The sequence below is a fragment of the Lemur catta genome, chromosome 10 (assembly GCF_020740605.2).
Source record: "Lemur catta isolate mLemCat1 chromosome 10, mLemCat1.pri, whole genome shotgun sequence".
Lineage (NCBI taxonomy): Eukaryota > Metazoa > Chordata > Mammalia > Primates > Lemuridae > Lemur > Lemur catta.
The window spans coordinates 2,120,665-2,132,226 of NC_059137.1; the positions used below are offsets into that span (position 1 = coordinate 2,120,665).

Genomic DNA, 11,562 nt, shown 5'->3' on the forward strand with positions numbered 1-11,562 from the left:
GTAAGCCTCCCGGCAGCACACGGCAGTGGCTGGTGGAGCTCAGCTCTGCAGTGGAAGTAAGTCCAGGCCCGATCCCACCACTGGCTGTGACCCGCAGGCCCTGCCCCTCTGAGGCCACAGTCCCCTCCTCTGTCAATGAGACAAATGAGGACGTCAAGAAAGGGCTGTCATGGGACCTGGAGGCCGGCAGAATGTGCCGTGGGACTCGGCTCCCACCCTGGATCCTGTCCCCAGCTTCCTCCACTGAGTTCCTTTCTCAGGGCCAGAGCCACACTCCCAGGGCCACCCGGACAGAAGAGAGCCACCTGGGCGGCCCTGTCCTCCTCCACCAGGGGAACCTGTGCTGCCCGCGTGGGGTGGAGGAGGAGCCAGTGTCCCCAGGGTCCTGCCAGGCCTGGGCCCTGTGGCAGAGCAGGGCTTGCTGCCCCCACCCTGCCGCCTGCCCCTGGCTCTTTCCCGCCGTCCCTCTTCTCTGTGCTGCTCTCTGCCCCCCGCCCACGGCCGGTGCCCCCCAGTCTTTGGTGAAGGAAGGAATGATTGAAGGAATGAAGGAGTCCTCCTGGACAAGGCCGGACGGAGCATGGCTGTGTGGAGCCTGTCAGCTCACAGAACGTCAGGGACAACTGGATGTCCTGGGCCGCTGAGCTGGCCAGCGCCCACAGAGAGGGAGAGACCCAGGGACCCTGGTGGCCGTCGGGATGGGGCCTCCGATGGGAATGGCTGGTGTGTTCTGCAGAAGCAGAGTGACCAGGGCCAGGATGGCCAGGGGTGGCCCGCCGGACGAGACAATGCAACGGTCATTAGACTGCTGGGGCCTCAGTGGCTTCTGTCTGTCGCCCCCTGCGTTTTCCTCTTTTTCCCGTAGAGACTCTGACCCAGTGTCAGAGCTCCTGCCTCTAGCCCTGCGCGCACATGCACACTCGCTCAGAAGAGAGGGTGGTTGTTCCACGGGTGGCATTGGGGCAAGGAGAGGCATCCAAGGGATGGAAAAGTGACTCAGAGCCCCTAACCTGACATCATGAACCCAGCTGAATTCCAGGTGGGTTCTTGATTTAACCTTGTAAGATTCCTTGTAACCAAGGAAACTCCCGCAAGAATGCACAGGCCATAGTGGGAGCAGAGCCTAGCAGGTTGAGATGAGGGCAGGCCCCTGGGTAGAGAGGGAAGCAGAGAAGCTGCCCAAGACCACGCAGCTCAGCTGTGCAGGTTGTGCACTGCACAAGTCTAGAGGGTGTGAATAACACTAAGTATGACTGGAGCCATCCCTTCCAGAGTGCACAGGTCAAGTTCTCTGGCCTTTTACCTTTACCACACCCTTCACTACCCAGAGGCCTCAACACAGGTGTCCTGGGTGGAGGTGAGTCAGCCAAGCCCTTCTTCCTCTGGGAGAGAGGTGAGAGGACAAGGACCAGGAGGAACTCAGCCCCAATAGCACCCGCCCTGCCCCAACCGAACACACGAACACACGCTTGAGTCACGGCCTAGGGCCGGTGTGGCTGACTGGTGACCCATCCAGGCACGGAGTGACCCAGCTAATGAGCTGGGAGCAGGAGCTGCCGCCCCGCCGGCTCCTGGGAGGTGGCTCCACAGCCCTGCAGTTACCTGCGCTGCCCCCAGGTAGCAGTGCCAGAGTTAGCAAGAGAAACACGGGTTGCCAGGTTAGATTTGGATTTCAAAGCAAGGAATAATTTTTTAGCATAAATGTGTCCTGTGCGATACTTGGGACAGACCTGTACTAAAAAATGTCATTTGTTGTTTATCTGAAACTCAAGTCTAACTGGGTCCCCCTCCCCCGACGAGGGCCGAGTCCCGCATGGCCAGGCCCCCGCGAAGGGCTGGGCAGCACTGCCCTCTAGCGGCCAGGCCCTGGCAGCGAGGGATGGGGGAGGACGGGGGTGGAGCCCCATTAAAGCCGCCCCACGGGCTCTTACCTTGCGCATCCTCCTTGTGTAATCCCGCTGGGTCCCACAGGTAGTGCAGCCTCCCTGTGCCCGGGGCGTCCTGGCAGGCCGGGAGCTTTTGCCAGTGACTCTGGCCTGGGGGCTTCCGGATCACGGGCCCTGCGCCTGGTCACTGGGTTTGGCAAGTTTGGCTCTACACTCCGGGGGATGGGATGGCGCAGTAGCCCTGGCCCCCTCGATGGGCTTCCCTGGAAGCTGGGGCGGGGGGCCCCTGCAGTCCGGGGGGTGCGCGGACTGCCCTGCCTGGGGATGACTGGGCCCCATGGAACTGGAACTTGCTGAATGCCTGGTGTCCCTAAGGTTGCCAGGCCCCCTAGGTTCGGCCCCTGCAGCAACGCCACCAGAGGAGGGGGAGCACTTGAGTCCCGGGGAGAGGACGGCTCGGGAGGCAGGGGCCAGGCTGTCGTTCAGCCTGGGGTCCCTGCTGGGCGGGGTGGCCGAGGTGCACCAAGCCCGCGTTCAGATCCTGCGCTGGCCGTCTGACACCCGCGACGCCCGCCTCCCCATCTGCTGAACCCCAGGGCCAGGCGGGTGGCCAAGAGTGTTTGCATCTCCCTGCAGGCCAGCATTCGTGGGTGGGTGAGTCGTGTTGCAATTCCCCCAGCCACGGACCCTGCCCTGCCTGTGTCCTCCTAGGGCCTGCAAGGGGATGTCCCCACCTGGTCACTTCCCGCCGCCTTAGTCCTTAAGGCACAGCCCTGGTTCCTTTCTCTGCTCCCCAGCCCCTACATGTGACAGGCTTCCTGAGGCTTCACGTGGCCCCAAGTGGCCTGCTGTGCTTCTCACCTCCAGGGCATGGTATGAAAAACCTTCTTTCAATGACACTAACCTCTTCCTGTTGTGACTTGGTCACCTTTGTAAATAAGACCTGGGCACAAGTCCCCAGGCACATGCTGGTCTCAGCTGTGGGCTGCACCGCCCCGGGGTACAGTGCCAGGCCCCGGGCTCACCTCCTCCCGGCCGCCCAGAGAGCCCTGTCCTGGGGGCCCCGCTGCAGGCCAGGGGGGGGTGCGGCAGGTGGACCTGTTTCCACCCCTATAAGTGGGCAGAAGCCAGGCCAGGCCAGGAGGATATGGCCTGGCCAGCAGGACAAACCATGAAGAGGCGTGGCAGGTGCCCAGCGTCCGCCTCGCGAGACCGCAGTGAATCAGGACCCATCCCCGCAGGCCACGGGGGTGCCTGGGAGGTACCCGGCCCGTAGGCCACAGCCCTCTGGGGAGAGCTCAGAGCCCTGGGCAGGCTCGGGGGAGAGGCCCCTCCCGGCCAGGGCGGATCCTGGGTTCGGACCTGTGTCTGTTCCCACAGAGGTCGCAGCTGATGAGCCTTAGGCAAGGTCTTCCCCTCCCTCCGCCCACCTAGCGCCGTCTGCTAGGCAGGCAGTGGGCAGGCGCTCCCTGGTCCCCTGCAGGGCTGCGGAGCACGTCCTCCTGCCCTGTATGAAATTGGACCCTGGTCCCTACTCTCCCCCAGGTGCCTTCTCGATGTGACAGCGTGCCCTGAGCACCGCCAAAGTCAGGCCACCTGTGCCGCCATGGTGGGATTTAACCAGCCCCGCTGAGAGACCTCCAGCAGGCCCCAGGCGGCTCTCCTCCCTGCACTCGTGCCCCATGGATCTCCTGCCCCACATCCTCCGTGGCTCCCCTCCCGAGAGGGTGGAATCCAATCCCCTCGGCTTCCAGACCCTGGGGCTCTGCACTCTGCTCAGCCCCCAGGCCCCTGGTCACTGCCCCAGGCCCCGTGCCCACCATGCCACTCAGCTCTTCCCCATCGTGGGCTGCTGCCTCTGCCGCGGGCCCTTTCTGGCCTCAAAGAATCTTACTCATCCTTGTCTGCAATGGAAAGGCCCAGCGTGATGACACTCCTGGATGGGACCGTCCCTGCCATGATCTGAGTGTGTCCCCCAAAAGCGTGTGTTGGAAACTCAACCCTCAAAGCCACAGTGTTGGGCGGTGGCGTTGACTCACGTCCCCGTGTCGTCCTTCCTTCCTGGCACCGCAGTAGCTGCCGCAGCTCGTGGGCCAGGTGGGAGGCTGTGAGGTCTGAATCCCTTTTCCCTCTCACTGGGCTCTGCCTCCCGAACTTGCCAGCCTTTATTTTGAATTCAATTTGACCTCAATCTGCGGGGACCTTGCAGATGTAAACCCCGGGTGCGGGGAGAGACTGCGCCTGTGTGCGGGAGCCGGGGAGCCCCAAAAAGCTGGCAGCGCCACAAGGGCAGCTCTGCTGCTGTCGGCGTTTGCCCAGGGGCTGGGGTCCTCCAGGCTGCTGCCCACTCCCCTGCTCTGATGGAGGCCTTAGTTTGTGCCCTTCTGGCCGCAGAAGGTCTTTGGAGACTCCCCCCACTTCTGAGGACCCCAGGAAGTTTGTTTCCCCAGAATCTAGTGGGTTAGTGGCCCGAGGGTCTCCTGGGGTCTGGTGCGTGGGCCCGCCTGTGCCGAGAGGTGGCAAACAAAATGTGTCCGCGTCCTCATCTCAGAGCCAGCGAAGGGGACCTCGTTCAGGAAAAAGGTCTTTGCAGATGTAACGAAGTAAAGGATTTTGAGGGTGGGCCCTATAGCCAACGACAAGCGTCCCTAGAAGAGTCGCACAGAGGAGAGACACGGAGAAGAGGAGAGAGCCCGCGTGAGGGCGGAGCAGAGCGCTGCGTGACCAGACCCCAGGCCGAGGAGCACCTGGGCCGCCAGAAGCTGGCAGAGCGAGGAACAAAAATTTCCCCTGCAGCCTCCGCAGAGAAGGTGGCCTGGCTGACACCTTGATTTGGGACTTCTGGCCTCCAGAGCTTGGACAGTACGTTTCTATTGACGTAAGCCACCTGGTTTGTGGCAATTGGTTATGGCAGCCACAGGAAACACACGCACTTCTGTGCCAAGCTGGGCGCAGGTTCCGGACCACAGAAGTAAGACAGTCCCACCGCCAGTGCCGGGGGAGCTCGCGGTTTTTGGTGCAAGAGGACGTAAGTGGTGCGTGCCAGCGTGGGAGCAGGAACAGGAGGGCCTGGGGGTGCGCTGCAATCAGGGCTGGCTTCCTGTAAGAGGTGAGATGTCACCTAACGCCTGAAAGATGAATATCAGGGCAAGAAGTGGGAGAAGAGTATTTTAGGCAGAAGGTGCGGCGTGTGCACAGGCCAGAGGAGAGCGAGCAGGCACTTTCCCTGAGGCTGGAGTATGGCAGGGACCCTGCAGAGCCCGGGTAGGGGGCTGGGCCCACCAGCCTTCCAGTCCCTGCCCAGGAGTGTGGATCAGCCACAGTTTCCAGGTGCTGAGGGATTCTTTTAACCTGCCTCTCGGACTGTCCCTCATCACTTGCTCTTTGCCCTTCCAGAATATTCTTCCTGAGGTTCTTTTCCATGCATCCCACTTAAAACATCGTGTATTAGTCATCTATTGCTGCACAACAAAACACCCCAAAACTTAGCAAGGTAAGACACTGAACAGCTGCTATCTCACGGTTCCCAGGGGTCAGGGGTTTGGGAGCCGTCCAGCTGTGTGGGTCAGCTCAGGGGTCTCCATGATGCTGCTGTCAAGATGTCACCCAGGCCCACAGTCAGGTGAAGACGTAATTGGTGCTGGCGAGCTGGGACCGGCGGTGGGTGGGAGGCCTCAGCTCCTCCTGGCGCTGGCCTCGCCACAGGGCTGCTCGAGGGTCCTCACAGCATGGCGGAGGCTGCCCCCGAGCGGGTGATCCGAGCGTGAGCAGGCGGAGCAGCCCGCCCCCGGAAGGCACGCGCCAGCACTCCCCGCAAATTCCATGGGTCGCACAGACCAGACCCGGAGGAATGTGGGGAGGAGACACCACCAGGGGTGAGGGTCACTGGGGCCACCTGGGGCCCTGGCTGCCACACCTCCTCAAGGACAGGGAGGTTGTGATTAAACCGCAACAGGAAGCACGGAGGTTAGACCTAGTGCAGAACTTCCTTAGGTGACAGCAGACGCTGGCACACATTTCCTCTACAGGGTCCCCGGTAGCCCTGAGAACACGCGGGCTCCTCCACGCTTCGCAGTGGGCAGCCTGGGTCCCACGGGGGTGAATGACCTCTCAAAGTCACACCGCTACAGTGACGGGGCCAGGACCAGAGTCTGCTCGGTCTGACTCCAGGGCTCGGCTTCTGCGCACCGGCTAACGCCCCCCACGCACTGAGCCTTTCCGTGCCCGTGCAGACGAGGCCCGTGACAGACAAGGCTGTTCAGACCTGTGGTCACTCGCCTGCCCCTCCCCTGCCCTTCTCCTCCACCCTGACACCCCGCTGGTCCGGCACGAGCTTCCTGAGGAAGAGACGGTCACAGCCCTGCCGAGTGGCCCTGGTCAGGCCAAAGTCAAACCAGGGGAAGCAGAGGGGACCTAGGACTCCCAGGGTCAGTGGCCTAAGCCTCTAGCTGTCCCCGAGCCTGGGCCTGAGCAGACCCTTCACGATCAAGCCTTGCAGGTTCCAAAGTCACCGGGCCAGTGCTGAGCTGAGCCCCAAAGTGTGCGCGTGTGTGTGCACACGTGTGTGTGCGTGTGTGTGTGTGCACGTGCCCAATCCCGGTGCTGGGGTGGGGAATCCAGCAGCAACGTGGGCTTGGGACAGAGACAGACACTGGCACCAGCTGCAGGGATCAGGAGGGCCTCTGTGACAGGGTCACATGAGCAGGGGTCCCCCGAATATGGGTTGCTCATTGGGACGTCATGTGGGGTGGTCGGAATTCCTGGCATAGGGAACAGAATTTGCAGGGCTCTGAGGCAGGGGAGACCAGATGCATTCTGGGACTGAAAGAAGGGGCTAGGGCGGGGTGGGGGCCGGTAGGGGTGGAGTCACCGGGAAGCGCAGTCTGCGCCCCACAGGTGGTGCCTCAGCAGGGAGGGAGGGACGCAGCCCCGGTGGACAGGCTGGCCAGTCTCTGCCTCAACCTCCCCCAGGGGACCTGCGGAGTGGGTGATCGCGGAAAGTGACGATAGTTAAAAGCCTTTGACCGTTTGGCCTCACAATGTCACCGGCAGGAATCTGTCCTGAGTTAATAATTAAGGAATGGGGCACCCAGCCGTGTTTAGAAAAGAGGAAGTGCTGCCTGCGTCCAGGTTCACTCTCCTGACTCTGACCCCGTCCTGTGGCCACTCGAGGGTGTCCCTGCTTCGAGGAAATGCCGGGTGTCTGGGAGTCACAGAATCACGCCTGCCACTTCCACTCGGATGTCTCAGGAGGAGGGAGACAGAGAAGGACAGAGCAGCTACAGCGAAACCTTGACTGTCACGGAATGGGGTGAAAGGAATGCGGACATCCTTCGGACTGTGCTTACAACTTTTCCGTCAGTCCAAAACGATTTCAAACTAACAGGAGCAGCGGGCAGGAGGGAGCAGCGCCGTTCACAGGAGAATCTCCCCTGTGTCCCCCCGGGCGCTGTTCAGGGACTGTCATGCTGTCTGGACAGTTAGGGGCCACGTCCAGGCCCGGGAGGCTCCGAGTGGCCGAGGCCAGCTAGCAGGGCACGGCCGGGGTCGGAAGTGGCGCAGTGAGGGCCCCTCCTGCCACAGGCCGCCAAGGGGGACTCTGGGCCCGAGGCTCGCTCTGGACAGCCCGGGGGGAAGGAGCTGGCAGGCGTCAGACGCTGGTCGTGGGCACAGTGCCCCCGAGGACGCCGTGCCGGACTCCTGGACCCGCGCACGTGGTCCCACCCGGGAGAAAAGGGAGAAGAGGGACTACGCGGAAGGGATTAAGTCGTTGACTGTGAGAGCGGAGATTGGCTGGGATTATCCAGTCTAATCCTACCAGCCGAGGGACCCCCGCGGCTGGCTTAGGAGACGAGGAAGGGAGTCCTGGGAGCTGAGGAGTGTGGCCACTGCGACAGGCGGGGCCGAGCCCACAGCCAGCCAGGAAACATCTTGATTTCGGCCTGGGGGACCCAGCCGAGCCCGCCCCACCGCTGACCACGGAACTGCGGGCTGAGAGCCGAGCGCGGCTTTAGCACACTGTGGCACCGCCCACTGCTCTTCCAGGTCCTGGGCCCTGTCACTTCACCAATGGCAGCATCAGGGCACAGCCTGTGTGGCAGACCCACCGTGCCCAGGGGCCCCCTGGCCTCACACACTGTGACGTGGACGCGCCCTGAGAGCTGGCTGCACAGTCCTGCTCTCCCAGCTCTCGCACCTTCTGGAAGCCTCTGGAGACGCTGGCAGGGCCCTGCCACCATGCCTGGACACCCTGCCCTGAGGGCATTTCAGGGAGCCCCCCGCAGAGCCCTGTTCCCCCAGACCCGCCAGCTGGCCAGTCTCGGAGGGCACAGCCCGGTCCCCACAGGCCTGGCTCCCAGCGCTGGAGAGGTGAGCTCCAGGGCAGCCCGGCACTTTAGGGAGGGGCTGGCACCGCTGCAGGAGCGAGTGGCCCCGATTCCCGGCCTTTCTTGGCGCGAGCTCCTCAGAGCTCCTCCTTACTCCTGCAGTGCCTTGCCCTGATGGCCCCTGGAGTCCCCCACCACCCAGCAAGGCGCAGGGGCCAGGCGCCCACCTCAGGCTGGCACTGCTGTCTGGGGGCAGGATAACTCCTACCCCTGGCCAAAGAGAGCCCACCCCATGCCTGTGGAGGTGGTCCTGAGCCCCTGACGGCATCTGGACTGCCCTTCCCCCAACCCCCAGCCCCACTGTGGGGGTGGTCCTGGGTTCTGCCCACTCTCAGGAGCCCTCCCCTGACCCCCTCTTACTGAGGTCACCCCAGGCCCCCTAACCTGTCACCCCACACCCTGGAGAGGTAGCCCTGGACCCCTGGACAGCCTCCAGGCTTCCCTGTCCCCCCAGCCCCAGAACCTTCACCCACGCTGAGGAAACGGCCCTGAGCCCCCAGCACCCTAGAACCCCCATGAAGCAGGTGAGCAGGGGGTGTCTGACATCAGCAGCAGCCCCTCTGGAGCACCCCAGAGTCCGGGCACGGATTCAGGGAGCCCCCACACTAGGCGCCAGGGGGAGGTTTGGGTGGCAACCCCGCCAGCCTTGTGGGGTGAGGAGGAGAGAGGCGGCGGGCATTCCTCCAAGGGCCCAGCCCTGTCACTGACACCACCGGCTCGCCCACGGGGCCCCAGCATGGCACCCACTGGCCCCTTCTTTCTCCATAAAGGGGATCCTGCCCTAGGGGGCCTCTGCATCTGCTTTCTTTGCTGAGCTCTCCTGTCCCCTTACACATGCACAGGCACGAGTGGCACATGCACACATGCACACTGGACAACACGGTCTTCCTCCGAGGCGGTGGCATTCGGCCCCTGGTCCTGCAGGAGCCTCTGCTTCCTCCGCCAGGTGGCAGCAGAGTATGGAGGGGACGGAGGTGGCAGAGAGTCACTGCCCCAACCATGAGCCCTGGCCCTGCCAGCCACAGCGGTTGGCAGGCCCAGGCCAGGAGCCCTCGGTCAGAGGCAGCGGACTTGGCGAGGTTGTCTCTGGGCCCCCCACGTCCTCCCAGCTTGGGGCTCTCCCACACGGCCAAGGCGAGCTGGTCTCTCGGGGGAGGCCCCGGCCTGCTGGCCCAGTGTCTGGACTCAGCCATGCTGGGCCCCACCTGAGCAGTCTCCCCGTCCCACAAATGGGGGTGGTGGGCTCTGCCTGGGGACAGTCCCCAGCTTCTCCTCCCTCCCAGAGGCAGCAAGGGGCAGAGGCCGAGTCGCCGTCCATTTGGAGGACCAAGGCAAGGGCCCCTCCCCCGTCCCCACAGGGGCTGGCTAGGCTCTGCCCATGGGTGTTGAACTGCCTTGGCCTTTGGGGACACGGGGGAGATCCCTCCAGGGCCGGGCCCAGGGAAGCTAGAAATGTCCCCTGGACTGACCACAGGTCCTGGACTGCAGTGGGGGCGGAGCAGTCTCTGGGTGGCCAGGTGGCACCCGAATGTCTGCCTGGCCCACCTGGGGGCTCCTGTGGACAGGTGACCTGGTGTGTTGTCCAACTTAGGGTCTGCATTTGTCCCCCGGCCCCACCCTCCTCAGCATATCCTGACACGGGGACTACTCACCCTCCTGCACCACCTCCTCCAGGGAGCCTTCCCTGAGAACCTGCCCCAGACCTTCCTTGCCACAGCCTCGCCTGACTCAGACTGGTGGACCAGAGGTCTTCTGCACCCTCCCACTGAGCTGCCACTCCTGCCCCGCCCCCTCCTCCCCCCGCCCTGGTGACAACCCTCCTGCAGGAGGAGGACAGGCCACCCCTTCATAGCTGCAGGACCCTGGGCCTCTGGAGGAGGCTCCCGGGTGCCAGGACGTGGCAGGGCCTCCCTCCAGGCTGGGCAAGGTCCAGTACTTGGCGCTCGGAGTCTGACCCTCGAGTCCTGCTCAGCCCTTTCTCAGAGCTCTAAGACCCTCACTGGGGGGCAGTGCCTGGCTTTCAGCGGGGAAACAGGGTCACCTGAGGACACAATGGTCCCTCTTCCCAGTCTGGCTGCCAGCTGCACTGGGGGTGACAGATGCTGGGAGGGTCCCCCGGCCCCTCTCCCATCCTCAGGCTGCTGGGCCCTGTCCGCCCAGTGACTGGCCTGGCCCACTGCAGCCCCCATGGGCCCCTCCCTGTTCTCTGCCTGGCCGGAGTCCTGTCCTGCCTGGCCACACCTCCCCAGTTTAACACCCTGCCATGCAATTCCTTGCAGAAGGATTCTTTTCAGCAGATGGTGTTGGAACAACTGGATACCCAAGTGCAAAAAATCCCAACAAACAAACACACAAAACCAAAAACTGGAACACTGCCCTGATCCACACCTTGCACGATATACAAAATTAACTCGAAACCGGCTTATTGATCTAAATGCAAAACCTAATACTGCAGGACTTCTAGAATAACGCGTAGAAGAAAATCTTCTTGACCTTGGGTTAGGCAAAGATTTCTTAGATATGACACACACTAAAAGTGCAATCCATAACAGAAAAAAATTGTTAAATCGGGCCTCATTAAAATCGAGAACTTTTGTTCTTTGAAAGACAGTGTTAAAAGAACAGACAAGGCACACGCTGGGAGAAAAATGTTTGCAGTCGCATGTTTGCTAATCGACTGATACCCAGAAGTAAAGAAGTGTCAAAGCGTCAGGAGAGGGAAGCACAATTTGCTTTTAATGGTTGAGCCACTTGGACAGACGACCCCCCCCCTTCCCCAGGGAGCGGCTGCGGAGTTAACGGTCCCCTCCGTCCGACCGCGCAGCTCCCCCCACCCCCCGTATTTGTCGGAGCGAAACGGAAGTCCGTGTCCACACGACACCTGTGCGCGCCAAAGCGGACGGAGGCGACTCGCGTGTCCCCCAGCGCCACCCGCCAAACCGGTGGCCTGGGCAGTGGTGGGGGCCGGACGTCAGGAGCAGGATGCGGGGCGCACGGGCCGGCACGAGGCTCCCTCGGGGCCGGCTCGCCCAGAAGGCCGGGAGCGTTCGCGGGGCCTCGCTCTGCGCCCGGGAGGTGGCGGGGGCTGCGCGCCCGTGCGCGCCGGGAAGCCCCGCAGGAACGCGAGCGAAAACGCGCCCTTGGCCGCGCGGGAGGCGCCCCCGGAGAAGCCGCGGAGCCCGCACACGCCCCCGCCCGCCGCCCTGGCAGGGACCGCCCCGCCGCGCCCCCACCGCGCGCCCGCGCCGGGAGGGCGGGGCCTCGGCGCCCTCCCCACCCGAGCGGCGGCG

The 11,562-nt window shown here is 63.2% G+C and overlaps 1 protein-coding gene across 1 annotated transcript in view; it reads right to left on the bottom strand.

The window, feature by feature from the left end:
- Window positions 1–11,562, bottom strand: part of AGPAT2 (1-acylglycerol-3-phosphate O-acyltransferase 2) — a 41,665-nt gene that overhangs the window by 16,116 nt on the left and 13,987 nt on the right. The gene's annotated exons all lie outside the window — the stretch shown is intronic.